Here is a 25,267-nt window from a genome sequence, read left to right as displayed (position 1 = left end):
TAGAACTCATCTGCAAATAATAGTTCTGCAGAGAGGCTTTTTAATCGGACGATTTGAGTGAAGTAAATTATTATTGAGAGTGAAGGGAATATCATACTGATATGGATTCCATTGGAAGAGATCGGAGTAGCACCCATGTTACAGTATGTCCATGGTGAGCAATTACCACATTCAGCTGATTATTCATGAATCAAATAGCCCTGCCTATACTCATATCGGAGATATTCGCAAAAAAACTGAGACCTGCATGGCAACACAATTGTTTATTTGTTCATAAACTGAAAGCTAATGTTGTATTTATTGGCAGCAGTGATTAGAAAATGCTCTATTTAGTTGATGTTAAGCGAATAGGGAACTAAAACAAGACAGACAACATAAAAGTGGCACTGGAGTTTGCTGGCGCCGACCTGGCATGTCATTTCTTGTGTCAATATTTGAATTGTTGAGGGGAAATGTAATGGACAGCAGGGGCCGTCGTTGGGAGCATAGCCTAGCTCCTCACTCACCTATAAAAACCAACATCTGTTGAAGCATACATTAGGTTTAAAAATAACTGTACAGAGATCACCGGCTAAAGTACAGTCAACCAGATGTCGTTTTTAAAAGTGCCAGATGGAACAATGAAAGCGGGGATTGGAAAATGTGAAAGCGCTGTGAAAGGTCAGATCAATTAAGAAAGCTGCGTTGGCTGCCATATGACAATTAAGGCAAGTTTAAAGCACTTGAGCTTAAACGAGGCGGCGGGAGTGGAGTGTGGCTGTCGCAGGCAGGAACTTCTTGGGGGCATGGAAAACGTGCACGTGCAGGACGGGGGAAGCTTCCTCGACTGAAGTGCATTTACACCAGGTCAAGGTTAATGACCTGCACAGATAAACCTGATAGAACGCCTCACAGCACTGCTCACGACCTTTGTCCGTCAGTATTAAGGAGCCAATAAATTACTGCTGTGACTTTAAGTGACATTGAAATTGACTCTGCTCTAATGAGAGAAAGAGAGAGAGAGAGATAAATAAAGAGAGAGATGTGCGTATGAGAAGGGAATGCAGTTTATCTGAAAGCTTGGTTGCAGAAAGAAATAATTTATCAATTTTTAATAATTTATTTATACATCATACAATAAAAGATATCAGACCTCATCTGCCTTTCCAACCTTAATAGTTATGTCCAGAAACCAAGCTATAACATACTGTAGGCACCGTATCTCTGCTGTCCCATATGGCAGCCAGCTCCCCTCAACACCCATGAGTGCACATGGACCACAAGGGGGCAATATTTGCATTGTTTGTCTGCATGCTCCCCAGGCACACCAACACACACACACACACACACACACACACACACACACACACACACACACACACACACACACACACACACACACACACACACTACTGATTTACATTTATGTTTTGCATTTGCACATTTGGATCAAGTACAGTTTAGCTGTTCATTTACATTGCAACACGTTAACAGAAACCACGATAAGCTGTTTCCTGTAGGGACATTAGCTCACACTGTCTGACTAACAGGACCATAGGCTCTTTATGTTAAATTTTACAGGCAATAATAAATTAGACTGGAACATATCCAATGCTTATCTGTGCTTTTATAATAAAACATTATTCACCAGAGCAACATCTGTTGTCTTGCCCTGCTCCGGTTTCCTGTGAACTACGGATTAACAAACTATTGTTCTATGTGGTCAAGCTTGTTGCGAAAAGCTGAGAGCACAGAGATCTTTTCTGCACTGAACACTCCGAACAAGACCATTTAGGATTTCTTTTTTCACACAAATTTGTTCTGTTGTTTCTTCCAAAAGTTCTGCTGTAAGCACTTTTGCGCTGTGCAAACGTAATTATTCATCGCATTAAAGATAACATAAATGCAGTGGCGACAGAATTTAATGCACCCATGGAGATTACCTTTATTTACTCATGTAAGGAATAAATTGAGCTACTTTCTGCAAAGCGGGGTCTCTGCAAAACGATTCTTTTGAACTCTTCCCCCACCACACTGAGAAGGATATATGTTAGGTCTGCTAATATCTCCATTTGCATGTCCCTAATATACAGTTTTAATTATAGATAAAGCTAACCTGTGTGATAGCACCTTGGCAGCTATGGCACACTCACAGTATGCAGTTGGTCGCGAAAATTTACAGATTAATGGTTATTAAAAGTGTTCTCTTGAGGAAGTGAAGTTGACAAATGTGTCAAAAAAGTCATAAAATGAAAATGTGCACTGACAGATGTGGGAATAGGCAGTGTTCTGTTTGGCTATGCAGCTGCACTTTGCAACTTTCCTGAAAACTTCAGATTTTTTTTTTATTATTTTCTTTGCTGAAAACGGTCAGTTAAACCTTGCAGCTGGTGCGTCAGCCCCAGCAATGTATGCCTCGACTGTAACTGTACACTGGACTCCAACTGGGTTCATCTCCCAGTATTTTGTCTCCCTTGAATGTTGGGTCTGATCTGCTGGAATGTGGGAATTCATTTGACAATTGTATAATGGATTTAGGCACATAAAGACGCGCGGGGCTCAACGGAGTGGCGGCATACTGCGGTTCTCATTGTCCTTGAGGAACTCTCATCCAGATGTTCAAACGGATTGGAGGCTGACCTATCACCCACTCCTAATTATCATCTGAATGACAACATGGCCCAGATCAATAGTTCCCAGTCACAGTTTGAAGATCACAGATAAGAAGCCACCTTATTGTCAGAGCGAAAATGCTAATGTAATTAATGTTGAATAATCCTCTGGCGTAAGATCTGTGTGTGGATATTAATGCCGGATATTTACTCCAAACAGGCCTGTGAGGGGGGGAAAAAACGGAGAGGCAAACAAGGATTTTAAAGCTCTGTCAGCCAGTTTGTGCACACTCACTCAATGGTCACTGGTGTGTAAGTGTAAAACAGAGGAGACTTCCTTTTGAGAGTACAACTCGTGATAAGGTCCATGGGACTCTTGACTCCCTCACTGCCCTCCCTGTGCTTAAGTTTTGGATTCCACTACATTTAAAGGGGAATGATTTAGATTTTCACCTCATCACATATATCTGAGAGTTATGGTTATTTTGCAAATACACACAGTAACTCCATTTCCTGCTACAGCATGAGAACAGCGTGAAAACGCTGCTTATAATGATGATTCACCAGTAATGATAATCCAATAATAAAATATATTGTAATGTAGCACTTCCAGAGGCCACTTTCTGCATAATAAGAACTTTTCATTCTTAAGTACACTGGTAATGTCAGGTCACTCATGAGGAATGATTCTGAAAGATCTACTTCAGCAGTGGAAATATGAAGGTGTATTGAACTCTGAGATCCTATGTAGTATAAATGTGCAAACATTTTAGAAATCGGTTCATCCTAGCCTGAGAAAAGCAGAAAGAGTTTTATATGGTCTTACTGTCTAACACTACATTTTCCCATGTATGGTTAGGAATAACAGGACAGCTGGACCAAGGGAAGACTGAGGGAAGACGGAGGGAAGAAAAACCTCATTCATTATATTATAATAATGATTTTATAATGAAAGAACGCCGGTTCCATATGGGTGAAGTATTCCTTTAAAGGTCACATATTATGCTAAATGCACTTTTTAAATGTGTTCTAACATATCCATGGGGCCACGGTGTGCCTAGAGACTGCCAAAATATATAAAAAAAAAACAATCTCTCCTTTTCTCACTCTCCCCCTCTCTGAAACCCCCACCCCTCCCCCCCAATATACTCCGTTCATAATTCTCGCGGTTTATGACGTCATAAACTGCACAGCCACATCCCCAATTTTTTCTAAATATGTCCATGCTTCCGATGCTTCCCCCCCACATTAGTAACCAGAAATTTCCACCGTGCAGTAGTCTTGTGGGTTTTTGCAAACAGTGAAACTGAAAGAAATGTTTTTATTGGTATTTTTGCCTGACTGGTGTATAGCTATTTAGCTTTGGGACAAGCATTCAGCTTTTGCTCATAAAAACATAATTCTTTTACCCACACTAGTCTGGAAATGCCTCGTTTTTATCAAGACAAAGGATTGTAACTTAATAGTGTGGAAGTCAATTTTGAAAATATTTTTTTCACCGATTTGTGTGGTATTTTTAGTCGGTAGCTCACGGGCTAGCTTCGAGACAAGCAATGATATTTTGGTCATAAAAACATAATTATTTTACCCACACTAGTCTGGAAATGCCTCGTTTTTATCAGGACAAAGGATTGTAACTTAATAGTGTGGAAGTCAATTTTGAAAATATTTTTTTCACTGATTTGTGTGGTACTTTTAGTTTATTTTATCGTCTGAGTCTTATTTTTAGCATCAGCGCCCATGTAGCTTCTGTTGTAGCACCAAGTTTTGCTCATAACACGCTGTTTATACTCCCCACAGCAGTCTGAAAATGACTCGTTTTTAGAAATCAAACTTTGAAGCTACTGTTTTCACTGGTTTTAATCATGTCATCATGTCAGGTCATGTCAAACTGTTCTCTTAGCTTAGCTCCGGCCCGGAGCCTCCTAGTAAACACTCGCAGTCACGACTCACGTAGTGTCTCTCTAGTATCGCGAGAGCACGGCAGAGACGGTGGGAGAGCCCCATGACCATATAAAGAAAGCCCGGCAGAGAGGTGGGAGGGGCCAGCCAGATCACATAAATATAGGTCATCCTGAGACCAGAGGACAATCAGGGTATAGAGGCTTGCTACAATAAATGATCTGAACGGGTTTTTCAGCAAACATCTAAAAAAATAAGTATTAGGGACTACTTAGACCATATAAAATTGACAGCAAAGTGCATAATATGTTACCTTTAAGCTCTGACACCAGCTTTAAGAAAGTATAAAATCCTTATTTTTATTTATTTTGCAATAGAGTATTTATACTTTGTTTGAATGTTTTTTGTACTCAAGTAAAAGAGCTGAATGCTTCTTTCACCACAGATTCCCGCTCCTCATTGAAGCTTTAATTATCACAATATTTTTCAGTTGGTATAAGGCTGACTTGGTTATTGTCTGTTTTATGGTTGAAATTTAAGTGGGATTCCATGACAACACCAAGATTTCTGCTTTGGTCTGGTCTGTAGCTTTTAGTGCAGTGCCTGGTAGAAACTGACTTTTAATATTACCTGTTTGGGACCAAATACAACTATTTCTGTTCAGTTGTAAACAAATTAAACAAAACATGTGGTGATGTAGAGATGAATGTCATCTGTGTATGTATAGCAGGGTAAGGGATTTCATAATGCTCCATAAACCGGGGAAGGGGGAGCATACAGATATTAAAAAGAAGAGGTACAGGAATGTATCTCTGAGGAACGCATGTCCTTTCTGTTCGCTCAGATTAAAATGTACTAATTAAAACAAGTAGTCCCTATCCTGTAAGAAGGATTTGATCCAATGTTACACATTGTCATAGAGTCCTACCCATAGATAGTATATAAAATGGATGTAGCAGCCGGGCTGACCTCAGATATTCCATCTGCATCCAATCGTCCTGGCCTATGCGTGTCACCATCCTGTCAGAGTTTGACTCCGCTTAATTTCCTCTTAGCGAAAAAGGGTATTGATATGACGTCGGTGATATACCCATCTAGGTGACCTCTGAGGCGAAGTGAGGGCCAGCGGGCGGCTAGTTGTCACTCAAGAGACCGCGCCTCTAATTATTCGTAAATTTTAACCTCCAATAGTTTAAAAACTAGCGTAATCCAAAACTATTCACCGTTGTCATGGAGATATGATCTAAACATACAGACTATAATTTTTTTTGACCAGTGTCCAGGTAGTAAATAGGCTTAACAATGCTGTGAAAACGGCTTATTTAACACGGGAGTCAAAGAGAAATTGCTCTGTTTTGGTACCACCTCTTAGTGGCCACTCGTGAATTTAACAAGGGACACATCACAATGTAAATTTACAGTAAGGCATATTTACTGTATATGCGGAAATAATTTGACAAATTCTCACCATAAAAATATAAAATAATGTATCTTTGCACATATCACAGGAACACATATTAAGACGCCTCTCTAGGCTTTTCCCAACCTTTGTCACTGTCCAGCTCTGAGGCTAATGCCAGTGACCTCTTGATGACACAGATACCTTAATCTTTCCCCTTCTTCAAGGTGCCTATCCTATTCTTCTCTTTGATGTCGACCCAGCCACCTCTCGTCTCTCAGACTGACTGAGTTCATGATAAACTTCATATTTTTTACCGTCTTCTAAACCTCTGCTCACAACGATGCTTCCCACTGGGGCAATAGCAATTTCTATTATGAACTTGCGCTCCTCATCATTCAACAATCATAAACCCAGTGTGTAAATGAGTATCCAATCCCGTTTTTTTTTTTACAAAGAGGAACAACACAGGTTGCGGGGAGACAGGCAGGGATGCCCAATTAAAGAAATTGTGAAATAGCACTGGATCTCATCGGGATTTTGCTTCAGTAACTATCCCATTCCAGCTTAAATTATCTATATGAGCAGTGAAGAGAGGAGGGAAGGGCTGTTTGTATGTGTGTGTGAAGGTGTGTTCGTTACAAGATGGAGAGAGATGGAGCAATACAATTTATTCCTTGAGTGAGGTAAAGGCTATATTGCCGACCATTAACAGAGCAGAACGTCGGCACGGGGCTGACAATTAAGTAATCCATGAGAGCATGAGCAATATAGAACAATCACTAACATCCTCTGCTCCTTTGCCGCATCAAGCCACTCGCTGCCCCCCTACACACCCCCACCCCAACATCATTTCAGATTATGCTGGAAAATATTATTGCATTGTGATTTGAAACTGCTGCTGCAGAGGAAAATGTTCTGCTCGCAGCTCCAAACTAATGATTCCAGTGAGATGTACTCATTTTAAAGTAGCTTGTCGCTGTCACAATTGTCTGATTTGCTCACTTTTGCAAACCTGGTTGGTTGTTTTATTTTTTTAATCACTGACATTTGTAGTCTGATGCATGTATTTGAAATTCACGCCTCTATTTATGATTCATACTGGACAGCAGATGTATGTACTGTACATCCTGCTCTGACTTCATATAAATGTAAATCCAAAACTCTTAATCACTTTGGTTCAGGGACAATTCCTGACCACGGTTGAACTAAATTAATATGTATTTAATTTTTCCCCCCAGACATTCAGAGGAAATAATTTGCACGACACCACATAAGGGATGTTTTTTAGGCAATATGTTACAAACTATGTATCTCCTTCAGATGTTTTACAAACTCTCAATGTTTTTTCTTTGCTTCAATGGAATATTAATATCAGCTTTATTTATACACCACACAATGGTAATTTTTCGACTTTTATATTTATTTTAACCTTCTGCGTTTTTACATACGCAAACCTTGTATTTAAGGAAAAGTTCTCATTTCTATAATGCTATTTACTCACTACACTACTTACCGTTTAACACAATATGTTGTGTGATGAAAACAATGGAAGAAAAGACTACTTGAGATTTCTTTCCGACATTGGAAATTTGTCGGCATTTGTGTCACATGACTATTTCCAAAACCCTCAGTGCTTTAGTTTTTGTGCAGTTTGGTAGAAACTGCATCGACCCCAAGACTACCAAATATATATTTTACATTTTTGTTATTGATATTTTTGTAATGTTTGTGATTTGTATTTCACATTTATAGTATAATAACATTCTATCTGAATACATGTTTCTCATCAGACATGTATATTGACTATAATAATAATAATAATAATAATAATAATAATAATAATAATAATAATAATAATAATACTACATTTGATTTGTAATGCACTTTATATTCCTGGAATCTCAAAGTGCTACAGAGAAGTAAAATAAATTTAAAAAAAAAACATATAAGACTAGTCTACTAGTATGAGAACATTTGAGGTAAAACATTTAGATATTAACTTTTAGATGACGTTTAGTGAGCTATAAATATGTTGTGAATGTTTTATTTATATATTTTAACTGATAATCCATACTTGATGTACCCAAGGTCAGTCCACATCACAATCACAACTCAAATCATTTAATGTCATGGTGTTTGTAGCTGTTTGCTGCCTTCACATAGAAATAGACAACATCCCTCCCCACATTTCATCATGTTGGTCCAGTTGCCACTGAAATATTTATCCAGATTGCAATTTACAACAGTCCACAATTTACAAAAGCAGTCTGTATCATCCATCTCACTGCTTGTCCAAATGCATTTCCGTTGTTTCTTAAAAAAAATGTAATCATGGGAGGTGTAGGACAAGACTCTTCAATTTTTTTCTTCTTTTCCTCGCCTCCTAACAAACGCTAACATTTTAATTCCTTCCTTTCATCCCTCTAGACTGGAAATACAATTTCATGATCACCTCGCTGCTAGAGCCATGTTTAATAATTCCCAATTATGCAGCAGGCACCTAGTCCTCAGCGTCAGTCCCACCATGCTGCCTGAACAGCAGCTGGTGTGCTGCTCTGTGTGTGTTCAGTCACCTTGATATCATCGATGAGCATGTTCCCTCATCTTAGCAGGTTACACTGCTGTGCTTTTAATAATACAGCACGGTATTGTCCAGGAGGGAGTTTACCCTGTCTCCGGCTCCAGCCTTTTTTCACCAATTTGTTACGCAGTTTACCCAAACATGATGCGTGGCGGAGGCTCCGGCGCACTGGGACAGCTTTCACTTATTGTTTGAGGAAAAATGCATTCCCTGTAAGAACAGTTAAAGTGCCCATATTTACACGTTCATAATGGAGAGCTGTTTGTACCCTTGATTCATTTTCTCCACTGACACTGGTTTTCAGCACACACATTTTCTCCACAGTGATTGGCGAACAGGCAAACTTATAAACTGGAAAATATGTTTTTCAAAAGCTGAAAATATTGTAATATAACTAGCTTGTAAGCAGCTTTGTTTCAGATATGTTAAGGAATATGTCTTTTCTGCACACTTTGAACTGAAACCGGACACCACTGCTAACACAGGATGCCATATTCAGGCTAATAGGTTGATGGATTACCTGGCTGACATTTGGCTTTGGATAAAAACTGGATATCAACAGGTGGATTTTACATGTGAAGAGTGAGAATGGGATTCAGTTTAAACACCTTAGACCTGATCTGAAACCTGCCTCACTTTTCCTTTAGGAGCTGCTGAAGTCATATCAGAGTGTCTGCTGATAGACAACATGTGTATCAGAGGCTTTAACACAGTTGTGGAGAACTGACTTATATCCTTTAAAAATAATAATGGTCCCGTTTTGAAAAGTAGAGAAAAAAGTACTTCACTGGTGTATTTTTTCAAACTTTTTGTTGGATATCAATATATTATAATGCATAATCATATACTGAACTCACGATATTGAAAACATGACGAAACAAGGGCTCATATGGACACAAGTAAAGACATTTCAATTTGAAAGACAATAAATGATACAAAGAGGGGACACCCAGCAAGCAGTAATGAAGTCAGTGGCCTACATGCAGCTGAATAATCATGTTAATAGTGAGGATTGGAGGAGGCTGTGTTTTGCTGTAGTGTTTGAAAATGTTTTTCTTTGCTCATGCGTCTTGTGCATTTCCTTCCTGCTCTTTGTTCCTCCGCTAAACATATCTCCAAGTCATAACGGGACGCGCTCTCACCCTCCAGTCAGACTATCGCCTCAGCGTAAGTTGTGTAATGATACATTACTACACAGCTTTGTGGCTTTGTTTCATTCTTGCTGCCTGAATGTAAGCCAGAACACCCAGTTTGTGCTTCTTTTGCTTTTCCCAAATCAATACCACCTTAGTCCTACTGCACGAGTGCTAATGGATGGGAGTGTGTGCAGGAGAGAGGGATGGAGGCGGAAGAAATGACAAAACACCCACCTGATCACACACACGCACTCTCTCTCTCTCTTGGTTGTCGATCTATGACGATGATGACCTCCACTTTTAACCTTTAAAAAAAAATAAAGAAACAAAAACATGCTTTCTCACTTGTTTCCTATCCTATTATATGGCTACACAAACACACACACTTTACATTTTTTTCATTTAACCTTTATTTATACTCAAGAGATCAATTGAGGGGTGACCCACATTTGCAATGATGTTGAGTCAAATATATGCAAAGTAAAATCAATACGTACACAATATACAATGCCTTTACATCAAATACACAACAAGCTGAACAAGAGAAAAAGAAAACAATTGAAACATTTAGAGAGCGATGTAGAATGGCTGCTATTATAATGAAATGGGTGAAAGTACAATATAGCCTAAACAGTTACAGGTGGAGTTCAGCAGATTTAAGATAATCTGTTTAAATGTGTTAAAGGATATGAAGGTATTTAGTTTAATTTGTTGCTGTAAGTTGTTCCAGGAGTCAGGGGCACTGAAGCTAAAAGCTGTCTTTCCAAGCTCAGACCGGGCTTGTGGGACATAAAGCATAAGCATGTCAGTGAAGCGGGTCTGATAAAGCCCATCTAATCGGGAAGCTTCCCGTTCAGGGCTTTATAAATAAAAATATGCCAATGTGTCTCACGTCTTTCTTTTAGAGAGGAACACCCTACATTTTCATATAAAACATTATGGCGTGTGTCACAAGCGTCTCCTGTGATGAACCTAAAGCAGAGTGAAAAACAGAGTCTAGGAGTTTAAGACATGAATGTGATGCATGCCGGTAAACCACATCACCGTAATCAAGGACAGACATGAAAAGTGCCTCAATAATCCTTTTCCTACTAAATAAAAGGGAAGGTGGTTTTGTTCCTATAAAAATAGCCAATTTTTTGTCGCAGTCGACATTCAAGATTTCTTATGTGAAAATGAAAAGTGAGTTTATCATCTATGCAGATGCCGAGATATTTATATTCTGTGAAATCCATTCTTTGTAAAAATATTGAAATCATTCAAATGTGTAGTGTTTGCTCTGGAGAAACACATATATTTGGTTTTGTCTGTATTAAGAACCAGCCTGAGGTCCACTAGACAGTCCTGCAGGGTGTTAAAAGAGCTTTGTAGGTTCTGAATAGATTGGTGCACCAAATCAGAAATGCAATACAGTACTGTGTCGTCAGCGTATAGATGGGCGTGACACTTTTGTAACGATGACACAATGTTATTGATATAAATTGTTAATAGAACTTGACCCAAAATTGAGCCCTGTGGGACACCATTTCTAACAATTAAAAACTCAGATTGGTAGCTTCCCAGTTTAACTGATTGCTGTCCATCAGACAGATCATCCCCTAAACCAGCTACATGCAGAATGATCAAAGCCAATGTCATGCAGCCTCTGCAAAAGCAAATGGTGCTCAACAGTGTCAAAGGTCTTTGAAAGATCAATAAAAAGTGCTGCACAGTGCTTTTTTTGTTTGTTTACTGCTGTAACGGCGCACATCGCATCTCCGCACCAAATGCCTCACGAGCAAGGCCCATAATTGTGAAGTTCGGAGATTATCAACAAAAATTAAAGGTGATGAACAGTGCACGGAATCTAGGGGAAAACCTTGTCTACAACGGGAGAAGAATCTTCATTTATCCAGACTTTAGCATGGCTGTACAGCAGAAGCGCAAATTGTTTGCCACTGTGAAAAAGAAGCTACGTGCCGCTGGTCTAAAATACGCATTGCTTTTTCCTGCTACGCTGTCTGTGGATTACAAGGGATCCAGAAGGAGATTCCTATCTCCCGGTGAGGCAGAGGACTTCATCAGCGATCTGGAAGCAACAGGTGAATTAAACAGTGATGCATCGCCTACGCCAATATCGCCTACCTTCTGAGTGTTTGTTGCACTAACTGACAATGTTCCCTTAAAAACGGGTGGACACCTGTCATTATTGGCCTCAGTGCGAACTGACGGTGATATTTCTTTTGTTGTTTGGTCTATTGATTTAATGATCGCTATCTTTATTGTTGTGTGTGTGTGATCTCATTGTAATCTTGCAGATAAGCTCCCTGTCGCGTCCTATAATGCTTCCAGTGTATTTCCAGTGTTTTTCCAGATGTGAGATGTGAACGCGTTTGTGTTTCTCAGTTCTGATATGCTACCAGAAGTTGGCTGTAGAACTAGTAGTCCTACTGGTGAAGGGAATACTTATGATGTGGTCGCAGTAATGCCAAGAATAATAGGCTACGTTAAGGCTTAAAAATAATTTATTTTTATTTTATTACCGTATTTTCTGTTATCTTCAACTCTCTCTGGCTGCTGTCCTGCCTTCAATGGGCTTACTAGTGTTAGCCATAAATCATTTTGTTGCCATAGTAAAGCGGTAGCCTAGTGTCGTGAAAGTGTTTTTTTTTTTTTTTTTTTTTTTTCTTTTCTTTAGGCTTTTCACGACATTGTGTGACAATTACTTAATACATTCTGCTAATAGAAATTGTTTCTTGCTTGACTTTATACTAAGCATTTTTTTTGCTCACTCTTTATTATTATTATTATTATTATTATTATTATTATTATTATTATTATTATTATTATTATTATTATTATTATTATTATTTACTGCTTCCCCCCGCCCCCCTTCACTAAGTTAGTTATCCATTCTTTTTTTGAGCTACATTTAATTTTCATGAAGCAGACCAAAGCTCCGACTATTTTATTTTTGGCTTACTCACCAAACACTTGGCCTATTGGTCAATGGTGATGAATTGGCCGTTCTTGTTTGTTATTCTTCATTTATTTTTTTGTTTTTGTGTGTGTGTGCCTTTGAGTAAATGGGTGTTTGTTGTGTGTCCTGTATGTTTGTCCATGTATGTGATTGCAAATTATTATCCTTACGACTTGTCTTGCTGTGTACTTTTTGAGATGTGTGCTCCATTTTGGATGGTTATTGATAGGTATCTCACAAGTTAATGTAAGTTATTAAAATGGATAGTATTAAAGGTCTTAAAATAATACATCTAAATATCAGAAGTCTTCTCCCAAAAATTGATTTACTTCGTGTATGGGTTGAACAGTATAAGCCTAAAATCATTACCTTATCAGAAACCTGGCTTACAGATAAAATATCTGACAATGAAATAAATCTGGCTAACTATGTTTTGTTTAGAGCTGATAGAGGTACTAGGTGTGGTGGTGTTGCTACATATGTTTCATCTGACCTTGCCTCTGAGCGCATTACTGCTGATGTTTCACCATTATATTTTGAGGGTCTTTTTGTTAAGGTAATTCTTCATCAGAATAAGTATATAACTATCTGCAATATTTATAGACCTCCCTCTGCACCTGCTGACTCTTTTAATTGTATTGTCTCAACGATAAACTCTATTAACTGCAAAAATGAACTTATTATACTTGGTGACTTTAATAACAACTGGTCTGCTAAATCATCTACCAAAGTAAAGAATATTTTTGCTAATATTAACCTAACTCAACTAATTACTGAGCCCACTCGAGTGACAGCTACATGCCAATCCCTGCTTGATTGGATACTTGTCTCCCATCCAAATAGATTTATTAAATCTGGTGTCATGTCTGACTGCTTTAGCGATCATTCAATTGTGTACTGTATTTGGAAGATCAAACTCCCGAAACGACCACCTAAATTGATTAAAATCCGTCAAGATAAGAAAATGAATTTAGACAATTTTATCAATGATATAACTGCAATAAATTGGGACAGGTATCAATTAATTCCTGATGTACATAATGCTTGGAATTTTTTATATTCTGAATTTACAGATGTCATAGACAAACATGCACCCCTGAAAACTGCAAAAGTTAGGGGAAATCATCTTCCTTGGATAACATCTGATCTTATAAGCACTTTCAGACAAAGAGATAATCTATGGGCCACTTTTCGAAAATCTAAGGATCCGGCTGACTGGGAACAGTACAGACAACTGAGAAATGTAAGTAAAACCTTGACTAGAAATGCAAAAGCCAACTACTACAAAGAAGCTCTTGCACATGACTTTAAGAACCCTAAAAATTTCTGGAATAAAATAAAAAATGTAACTAACCCATCAGACTCATCTTTATCGACTCAGATTAGGGCTAACAACACAATTTTAAATGATCCATTTCTAGTTGCTCAGGCATTTAATGAGCACTTCTCCTCTGTCTGTCCTGCCCCAGCAAATGATTCTTCTCTTTATTCTAGTGCCGATATTAATGTGTTGCCCATGAACAGTATTTTCTCCTTTAAGAAAATAACACCTGTGGAGGTTTATGAAGCGATTATTGATTTAAAAACAAGCAGTGGTCCTGGGTTGGATGGCATCGAAACCAAATTTATTAAGTTATCATCACATATACTTATGTTCCCGCTTTGTGACCTCTTTAATATGTCTTTATCGACCTGTGACATTCCGCAACCATGGAAATGCTCACGCATCACTCCCTTACATAAAAGTGGTGATGTAATGGAACTAAATAATTACAGACCAATTTCTATTATTTGTTGTATTGCAAAAGTATTTGAAAAGCTTATTTTCAATCAACTGTCTTATTACCTTAATGAGTATAATTTGCTGTCACCCTTTCAATCTGGTTTTCGTCCTAACCACTCTACAACCACAGCTCTGTCTAAACTTACTAATGATATTTACTCTGCAACAAACAATAACAAATTAACTGGTGCAATTTTTATTGACTTAACGAAAGCTTTTGATTTAGTTGACCATTATCTTCTGTTAGATAAACTCTATTCTATTGGCTTGTCATGCAATGCTTTACTCTGGTTTAATTCTTATCTCCATAATAGAAAACAATGTGTAGTTATACAGGGAACTAAATCTGATCATACTTTACAACTTCGAGGAGTTCCACAAGGTTCAACTCTTGGTCCTCTTCTTTTTTCCATTTTCATTAATCAAATCCCCTCTTTATGTTCAGAATGCCATGCCCATCTTTATGCAGACGACACAGTTCTTTATATGTCCTCAATACATTTATCACAGATTGAATCTTCTTTACAGTCAGACTTTAATATATTACAGGATTGGCTTTCGGCAAACAAACTTATACTTAACAAAAGTAAATCTCATCTTATGTTATTTGGCACACGGCAAAACATCAAATCAAAATCTACAGATCCACCATTTTCAATTAATTGTCTTGATGGGACACCTTTACTCACAGTTGAGCACACTAAATATCTGGGAGTATGGCTGGACTCCGAACTTTCTTACAAACACCATATTAGTCAAGTTATTAAAAAACTTAATTTTTCCATAGGTACTTTATACAGATCCAGACACTGTTTTGTTTTTTCTGTTAGAATGAAGTTAGCCACACAACTTATTTTACCCATCTTTGACTATGCCGATATTATTTATCAGTGTGCCTCCAATATCACTTTATTTCCTCTCAATACTGTTTAATAGATTAGCTCGTTTTGTCCTTGGTTGTTCTTTTTCTACTCATCATTGCACAATGTATCAATCACTGAATTGGCCTTCTCTCCCATCAAGAAGACAACAACATTGGCTTCAATTTATTTTCAAATGTATTAATTTCAATTATCCTCATTATTTGAAACAGCTGATGGTTCCTTTCTCTTCCACTTACCAACTTCGACACTCTTCACAATTATTTTTTTCTGTTCCTTTTGTAACCAAAAGTATAGCTAAGAAAGCATTTATGTGCAAAGCTCCATCTGATTGGAACAATCTGCCTGTCAATATTCGCTCTATTTCATCTCTGCACATGTTTAAAAATGCTCTGTCATCTCACTTTACAAACAGTTGTTCATGTTACTGATCATGTATTGTAATGAAATGTATTATTTAACCTTTTGTTATTACTGTTATCACTTTACCATGTATTTTATATATTTTTTTTTCTTGGAAAAGTACTATGCAAGATTGATGTCAAGCACTTAATATGCATGTGTGTTTGTTGTGTGTGTGTGTGTGTGTGTGTGTGTGTGTGTGTGTGTGTGTGTGTGTGTGTGTGTGTGTGTGTGTGTGGTATGTTATTTGTATTATATATATTTTCATTTTTGTATGTTAAGAATATGTTTTACTGTATTTTTTGTTTGTAAGGACCCTCTTGAAAACGAGATGGTTTCATCTCAAGGGGTTATCCTAATAAAATTAAATTAATTAAATTAACAATGTTGTTTACAACCAAAGTGACAGCAGGGACAGTACTGTGGCCTGCCCTAAAACCAGATTGGAACGGGCTCAAAGTGGAATCACTGGCTAGAAATGTTTTTAACTGATTATTAATAAGTGATTGTAGGATTTTGGCGTATAAGTGATTCTAGGATTTTGGTGTGGAAGTTTGGATATTGACCTGTAGTTATTACTATTATTTTTGTCACCACCTTTATGTAAGGGAATTACTTGAGCTTTTTTCCAAATTTTAGGAACTATACCAGAGGAGATGGAAGATTATTTGTTTTGATATGATTTGTGCAAAGAGCTTGATTGAAAAGGGACAAAATTGTTCTCTCCCATGTACTTCTTGGGGTTGATAGCAAGGAGCGCATCTACAACACTGGGAACTGGTGATGTCTTCCAGTCAGGATTTCGACAACACCACAGCACTGAGAACGCTCTGGTTAAGGTCCTCAATGACATCCACTTAAACACAGACAGTGGCAAAAGTTCTGTCTTAGTATTACTGGATCTCAGTGCTGCTTTCGACACAGTTGACCACAACATATTACTAGATCGCCTTGCAAACTGGGTTGGACTTTCTGGAACTGTACTAAACTGGTTTGAATCCTACTTAAAGGACAGAGACTACTATGTGTCAATAGGCAATTTCACATCTGAGCAAACAAATATTGAATTCCATTTTTACATGCTCCCACCAGGGCCGGCGGTAGCCAGGGGCCAGAGTGGGCCGTGCCCACCCAATCAGGTGGAAGTCCAGACCCACTATCGGACGGACCTGTTAATTCGCTGTCCAAGAAAATGTCAAATAAAATTCAGACAATTAATTAATACTAAAGAATATACCATTACCATGCATTGCTTCTAATTGTATTATTGGGTGGGCAGGACAAGTTACCCACCCGCTTATAGGGGTCACTGGTCAGCAGAGCCAGCCCGAGGCATAAGCGAAATGAGCGGATGCTTAGGGTCCGGACTGCCAGGAGATTAATTTAGTTATTTTTTTAGTATGTGTGTTTGATATCAACATCATATAATGTGAATGTAAATTATCATACAATAAAAGGAATACAATGTTTTGGTAGATAGTTAATAGCTTAATAATTGAATCAGTTCATCTGGGAGGTAATCCGAGGTTAACTGATCACGTCACGTTCAAGTCCATGGCATGCACAGTGTGTATTGAGTTTATTTAAAAATATTTGAAAATGGGGCTGCCCTCAGTTGCCCATGCACTGTGTATAGTCTATAGCCTATTTCAGCCTCGTCTGTGGAAAAAAAGATAACTGGACAACAGAGTTCTTCTGCTTCGTTCCTCTCACTGCATTTAAATTAATTCATTATATGACAGAAAAATATGTCCCAGAGGACCCTGCATAATATTTTATTTCAAATTTATATTTCTATGGAAAATCCATGTGTCTTTCTTCAATAGCTTCTAATTCATCCGACCCAGTGTCTCCAAATTATTTGTTCACACAAATTTCCTCAGATTTAGCCTCTTAATTTTCCTCTCAAAGTGCACCAGATTCATGCATTTCACTTTAAAAATGTAAAGAAAAATCTCCCGGGGGCGCATACCCCCGGAACCCCCTAGCAGGGTCATGACCTCGGCTGGCTACTATTTTCACCCAGCTGGACATCGGAGCCAATAGTGGAAAGATTATACAGGTCCTTCTCATATAATTAGCATATTGTGATAAAGATCAATATTTTCTGTAATGTACTCATAAACATTAGACTTTCATATATTTTAGATTCATTACACACAACTGAAGTAGTTCAAGCCTTTTATTGTTTTAATATTGATGATTTTGGCAAAAAAGTAAAGAAAAACCAAAAATCCCTATCTCAAAAAATTAGCATATTTCATCCGACCAATAAAAGAAAAGTGTTTTTAATACAAAAAAGTCAACCTTCAAATAATTATGTTCAGTTATGCACTCAATACTTGGTCGGGAATCCTTTCGCAGAAATGACTGCTTCAATGCGGCGTGGCATGGAGGCAATCAGCCTGTGGCACTGCTGAGGTGTTATGGAGGCCCAGGATGCTTCGATAGCGGCCTTAAGCTCATCCACAGTGTTGGGTCTGGTGTCTCTCAACTTCCTCTTCACAATATCCCACAGATTCTCTATGGGGTTCAGGTCAGGAGAGTTGGCAGGCCAATTGAGCACAGTAATACCATGGTCAGTAAACCATTTACCAGTGGTTTTGGCACTGTGAGCAGGTGCCAGGTCTTGTTGAAAAATGAAATCTTCATCTCCATAAAGCTTTTCAGCAGATGGAAGCATGAAGTGCTCCAAAATCTCCTGATAGCTAGCTGCATTGACCCTGCCTTTGATAAAACACAGTGGACCAACACCAGCAGCTGACATGGCACCCCAGACCATCACTGACTGTGGGTACTTGACACTGGACTTCAGGCATTTTGGCATTTCCTTCTCCCCAGTCTTCCTCCAGACTCTGGCACCTTGATTTCCGAATGACATGCAAAATTTTCTTTCATCCGAAAAAAGTACTTTGGACCACTGAGCAACAGTCCAGTGCTGCTTCTCTGTAGCCCAGGTCAGGCGCTTCTGCCGCTGTTTCTGGTTCAAAAGTGGCTTGACCTGGGGAATGCGGCACCTGTAGCCCATTTCCTGCACACGCCTGTGCACGGTGGCTCTGGATGTTTCTACTCCAGACTCAGTCCACTGCTTCCGCAGGTCCCCCAAGGTCTGGAATCGGCCCTTCTCCACAATCCTCCTCAGGGTCCGCTCACCTCTTCTGGTTGTGCAGCGTTTTCTGCCACACTTTTTCCTTCCCACAGACTTCCCACTGTGGTGCCTTGATACAGCACTCTGGGAACAGCCTATTCGCTCAGAAATTTCTTTCTGTGTCTTGCCCTCTTGCTTGAGGGTGTCAATGATGGCCTTCTGGACAGCAGTCAGGTCGGCAGTCTTACCCATGATTGCGGTTTTGAGTAATGAACCAGGCTGGGAGTTTTTAAAAGCCTCAGGAATCTTTTGCAGGTGTTTAGAGTTAATTAGTTGATTCAGATGATTAGGTTAAGAGCTCGTTTAGAGTACCTTTTCATGATATGCTAATTTTTTGAGATAGGAATTTGGGGTTTTCATGAGCTGTATGCCAAAATCATCAGTATTAAAACAACAAAAGACCTGAAATATTTCAGTTGGTGTGCAATGAATCTAAAATATATGAAAGTTCAATTATTATCATTACATTATGGAAAATAATCAACTTTATCACAATATGCTAATTATATGAGAAGTGTGTATAGTATATACATAGCTCTGGACTACCACCATCCAGGTTGCCCGGTCCCAAAGCTTTCGCTTCTATCAGCTCAGGCTGCCTACAGTTAATACTGCGATAAAAAAAAGATACATTATGTTGTATAAAATGTATATTATATGTTATTCATAAACAGTTTGGAAAAAAAACATCCAAGAATCAAATCTCCCACACAGCAACACTCAAAGTTTATTTGCATATTGTGTTTTACACAATTCACAGTAAATGTGCCAAAAAGCAAAAAAAATGGCAAAAAAAAAAACTGCTCGCGTGCTCTGCGCGCTCGCATCTTCGGTCTCTCTGCCCAGTGTGCCCACCTGAAATTTCTACAGGCCCACCCTAATCTAACTGTCTAGAACCGGGCCTGGCTCCCACTAGCTCAGATTATGAATAAGAACAAATTATGTTACCAATTATACAGAGGACACACACATTTACATAACCATATCACTACAGGAGACTATAGTCCGATACAAGCACTGAGTAAGTGCATTGAACAGATCAATGATTGGATGTGCCAACATTTTCTTCAATTAAACAACGACAAAACTGAAGAAATTGTCTTTGGTGCCAAAGATGAACAATTAAAAGTCAGCGCACAGCTTAAATCTGTTATGCTAGAAACCACACATCAAGCCAGAAATCTTGGTGTCGTCATAGACTCCGACATGAATTTCAAGAAACACATTAAATCAATTAATAAGTCTACTACCACCTTAAAAACATATAAATAATTAAAGGGCCTATGTCTCAGCAAGATTTAGAAAAACTTGTCCATGCATTTATCTTTAGTAGACTTGACTACTGTAACAGTGTCCTTGCAGGCCTTCCAAAAAAATGTTCAGCTAATTCAGAATGCTGCTGCTTGAGTCCTCACTAGGACCAAAAAAGTGGATCACATCACCCCAGTTCTGAGGTCTTTACACTGGCTTCCTGTCACTCATAGAATTGATTTCAAAATATTGATGTTGGTTTATAAAGCCCTAAATGGTCTAGGGCCAAAATGCATTTCTGATCTGCTGATCCGTTATGAAAGCTTTAGGTCTGCTGCAACTCTCAGCTCTTTTAAATCATTTTTATTTTATTGTTCTATTTCTATACATTCGCTTTTAAATGTTTTATTTCTATTCATTCGCTTTTCTAATGTGTATTATGTATTTTAGTCTTGTCCCTGTAAAGCACTTTGAATGGCCTTGTGTCTGAATTGTGCTATATAAATAAACTTGCCTTGCCTTGCATTGCCTTGGTTGTAGAAGGCGTACATCCTCCATTCTGAAAGAGTTGACCAGCAGCTACAAAATGCTTATTAAAAGCTGAACCAATCTCTTTTTGATAACTTAGATTATGATCATTTATTTTTATCTGAATGAAACACACACTACACATATGCAATGCCAGTGCCTCATTACACTATACAGTGCAGCTATTCAGGAATGAAAATATCTCACCATGACCGGCCAGTTATGACACAATACAGCTCCCTTCTTTATTTTTCTTTCCTTTCTTTGCCTGTCACCTTTAATACCACACTACTTCTCCATATGGAAGCAAGCTCGAAATTAGTGATTGCAGGTTACATGGAGGTCAAAAGTCTGATCAGAGCCATGTGTTCTGTACATTATGTGTACATTTCTTCACGTCAGTCCTCGTGGAAATCAATCCCCGCAGTGACCCAGCCCTGTGCTCTCTGAAATTGGGGAGCATATTTGTGAGCTTACTGTGCATTTTGCTCGCGTGGCACGAAAAAACACGAAGGGCAAGATTCCCTGAAAGTATTGTTTCACAAAGACGTAGGCTGAAATGCTGAAGAAAATGGCTCAACCATTAAACTTTGTTTTTGATATACTTTGAAGAAGTTGCATCTCCTCCTCCCCTCCATCATTTACCACATCAGTGTTCCTCCAGAACAGTGTGATCTTTATTGTCTAATATCTTCTCAAAACTTAATTTGTCTTCATATTAAGCGGCAGGGATTTGATGGCATTTCTTATTTAGAGTGTCATTTCATCCACATTCCTTTGAAGAGATCTGGAACATAAAAACCAAAACTTTGTCGAGGCTGCAGCAGCTTGGTGTGTGTGACTTACAGCACCGCTCATGTGCTGTGTGTGTGTGTGTGTGTGTGTGTGTTTGAGTTCAGGGGCTTGTGCCAGTGCCTAGGTGTGTGTGTGTGTGTGTGTGTGTGTGTCTGAGTTCAAGGGCTCGTGCCAGTGCCTAGGTGTGTGTGTGTGTGTGATGTGGGTCTCAAACCCTGTTGTGTACCGGTGTGCAGACCTCTTTATATACTGTATCTCTCTCCATATGCTGTAGTGTGCAGGGAGTGGGTCAACCTGCGGCACCGCTCGGGAGAGGGGGATTTTCTCCCTGCCCATTGTCTGTCCACTGAGCCTGTGGAGAGAGAGCCTGCCGCTTTCAGGGCACCACCGCCATTCCCCTAATATGCCAAATGAATGCATGAGCGAATACAAGGGTGAATAACTGAATGAATAACCAAAAGACAATTTACATAATTGCACATAGGGTATGTATTTTCTAAGGTTTGGGAAAGCTATTTGCATATTCACACTCTATAGAAATTATTCAGTCAATACTGTAGATCCATCATGTAAATACAACTCCTTTGAATTAACGGAAAAGGGAGGGAGGTTGGAGGGGGGAGAGAGAATTCAAACAATGATAATGTTAATGATGTGTTATGCCCTTAGGGTAGATCTCCTCCCAGCTTCGAGAGCAATTGCTGTCAAAATAAGAAGTGTGATCCCCAAAATTCCGTTATTACATGTTAGCTTAGCAGGTAAAAAAAAAAAAAAAGTAGAAGAAGAAGAAGAAGAAAGAAATGTTGCATCCTTTTTTCTCAATGGCTTTCTTCTCCTTTGCCTGCTGCATTGATCTATGCTCAAACAAACCATCCATTTCAAATGTCAAGGGGTCTTTGTTGCTCACGCGTGATCACAGTTGGCAGAAACTCCCCCACATTTTCGCCACTGTCTTGTTGCATCATTTGAAGTGCTATTTTCCCTCATGTCACCGCTCCTCTGTGATCAAGATAGGCAGCAGGCTCATGTGCGCCAACGTCTTTTGAACTACTTTTATAGTGCCACCATCGCTCCGTGTTCCTTTTGTTGTTGTTTTAGGCGGTGGATAAGAGGCCAGTTAACCTTCACATCTCTTTGCTTGGGAACTATTGCAGGTTGGTTGGTGGTGGAGGGCAGGATGCAGGGGGTTGAAGTGAAGAGAGTGGCAGATGAGGAGGGAGATGGGGATGGGGAAAAATGGGGGGTAGAAAAGTGTTGTGCGAGTGTGTGTGTGTGTGTGTGTGTGTGTGTGTGTGTGTGTATGCTTGTGTGTGTTGACCTGCCTACCCTTCACCTTTTGTCTCACTGTGTGGTGCTGTTGTGAGTGCAGGAGGAGGACATGTGAAGAGCCGGACTATGGCCAGCAGAACGGCACCCCTGCCTGGGTTTTCACAGTCACACTCCCCCACCCCTCTCTCTCTCTCTCTCTCTCTTTGTCTCTCTCGTTCTGTCTGGCCTGCAGCTAAAAACACATATTTTCTCTGTTAGTGTTGGTTTAGAACAGAGGGGAACCAAACACATCAAAAGCCCAATGCTGGAGTATGTAACTGTATTTGACCAGGTCAGTCAACGTTTTTTTCACGCTGCAGAACGGCTCCCTCTCTCACTTTCCTCAATCATCTCATTACTCAGCTTTCACACAACACAAGTCTTTATGCCTAGTTTTGCTTGTCATACTTACATTTCTCTTGTTTGTCAGCCATAATTCAGCCTCTCATGAATAAGTCATGAGAATGAGGGCTCTCATTTAGTGGCTGTAACCTGTGCAAAATACTGGCACACTCGGCAGTAGGGTGGTGGGTGCTTTGGGATGGGAAGCTCAGAGCAGTGGCAGATTTTCTTGCCGCTCTGTCCACAAAACGGGGGGAAATGTAAATGAGAATGGCCTGCAGTCTTGGCAGAGGAGGGGTACTGATCACTGTCCACCACATTAAGCACCACTCATTGCCTCCCATGCTCTCTCTCTCTCTCACACACACACACACACACACACACACACACACACACACACACACACACACACACACACACACACACACACACACACACACACACACACACACACACACACACACACACATCATCTCATATGCATAACAGCAGCCCTCCAGTGTGGAAAACAACAACAGGCGTGCTAACAAAACACTGGCTTTTAATGTGCTTAAGAGTAGCATGTCATTTGTTGAAGATGGAAAGATCTTGTGTTTTAAAAGGACCATCATCAAAGCGGACAGTCCACAGAGCACGAACACACAAGTACAGTGTTATGCTCTGTTCCTGTGCACAACTGAAACCACATGTGCAAAACCCTTAACACAGTGTGCACTACAGAAGTCCATGTGTTCAAAACTGTGGTTAATTTTTCATTCATTCATTTGCATTCAGAAACCACATTTACCAAAACTCAAGAGCTCGTTTCCCATTCATAAACAACAACCTGCAAAACACAGTGTATTTCTGGCAAAATGTTCAATTGGTAAGAGACTGTTTTCAAAACTCTTAGGAACACATTCAAAACAAGATATTGGATTCTACATTTACCTTATTGAAATGTGTTGAAATTGTGGAAGAATATTACCAAGAATATTACTAATATGTAAATTAAAATTACTCATTGAATTTCAGCTAAACCCTTTTCAAAACAGTTTTTAGCATCAAGATGATACACACATGCACCATTTGAATTACTCTTTCAAAGCAGCAACAGCACACGGATGTGCTTTATGCAAAATATAATCTGCTCCCACAAACGGGCTCTCCTCCCTCTGTTCTGGTAATTTTAAAGCTCCCATATTATACACTTTTCGGTACTATTATACACCATATTATATGGTCTTAGTGGTCCCTAATACGTTTTTCTTTAATTGTTTGCTGAAAAAAACTTTCAGATAATTGATTGTACTATGCTGATGTTCAGCTAATCTCACAATGGCCTATTTTTTAAAAAGAGCTGCAGCTCCCCTCGTAAATATACAATCTTTGAGCTGCCCCCGCCCCCTGTCCGGAAGCGAAGCCAGATACGCCTCGCCCTCTGTCTGTCAGGGCCGTGGACCAATAAGAAATAGGGGTGTGGGCTGCACAGTGGAAGCTTCTGGCTTTCCAGTTTGTGAGGTCAGAAACTGGGAGAATTCTGACTGGAGTATATTGAGGGGGAGGGGTGGGGGTTTCAGAAAAGGGGAGAGTGAGAAAAGGAGAGATTGTTTTTTTTTTATATATTTTGGCAGTCTCTAGGCACACCGTGGACGCATGGATATGTTGGAACACATTTAAAAAGTGCATTTAGCATAATATGGGACCTTTAAGTCACTATTTTCGTACAGTTTCGGGTAAACAGAGACGGAAATAGCAGTTTCTCTTCCGTCTTCCTTGTTGCCAAGGCGACGAGTCCCGACGATCTACTATCTGATTGGCCCTTTGAAAAAAGCGGCGGTGACTTCCACGCCGCCTTTCTGAAAAGTTAAACTTTTTTCAACTTGAAAAGCGGCCGCCTTTTCCCGAGGCGGCCGCTTCTCATTGGGAATCAATTGAAAAAAGGCGCTTGCGGTGGGAAAAAGGCGTTAGGTGGACACAGGCCCTTACTGTATTTCATCAGACATTACAGCTCTGTCTTCCTCAACACATCCACACTCTCACTGCCACTCTTCTCCCTCCAACAACCTGTCTTCATTGGTCCATTTACAAAAAAATATATATTGTTGAGCTTTCCCTTTATACTGTATACAGTGTCGTGCGAAAGTTTGTGAACCCCTTGAGCCTTTTGGAATTTTATTTATTTTAACCATTATTAATTATTTTTTTTCAATACCAGTATTTTTTATATGAAATAACAGATGTTTGTTTATCAATTCAACATTTTTCTTTTCCAGAAA

This window comes from Ammodytes marinus, assembly GCF_949987685.1.
Source record: "Ammodytes marinus genome assembly, chromosome: 4".
NCBI lineage: Eukaryota > Metazoa > Chordata > Actinopteri > Uranoscopiformes > Ammodytidae > Ammodytes > Ammodytes marinus.
Note: the sequence above shows the minus strand (reverse complement) of the source record.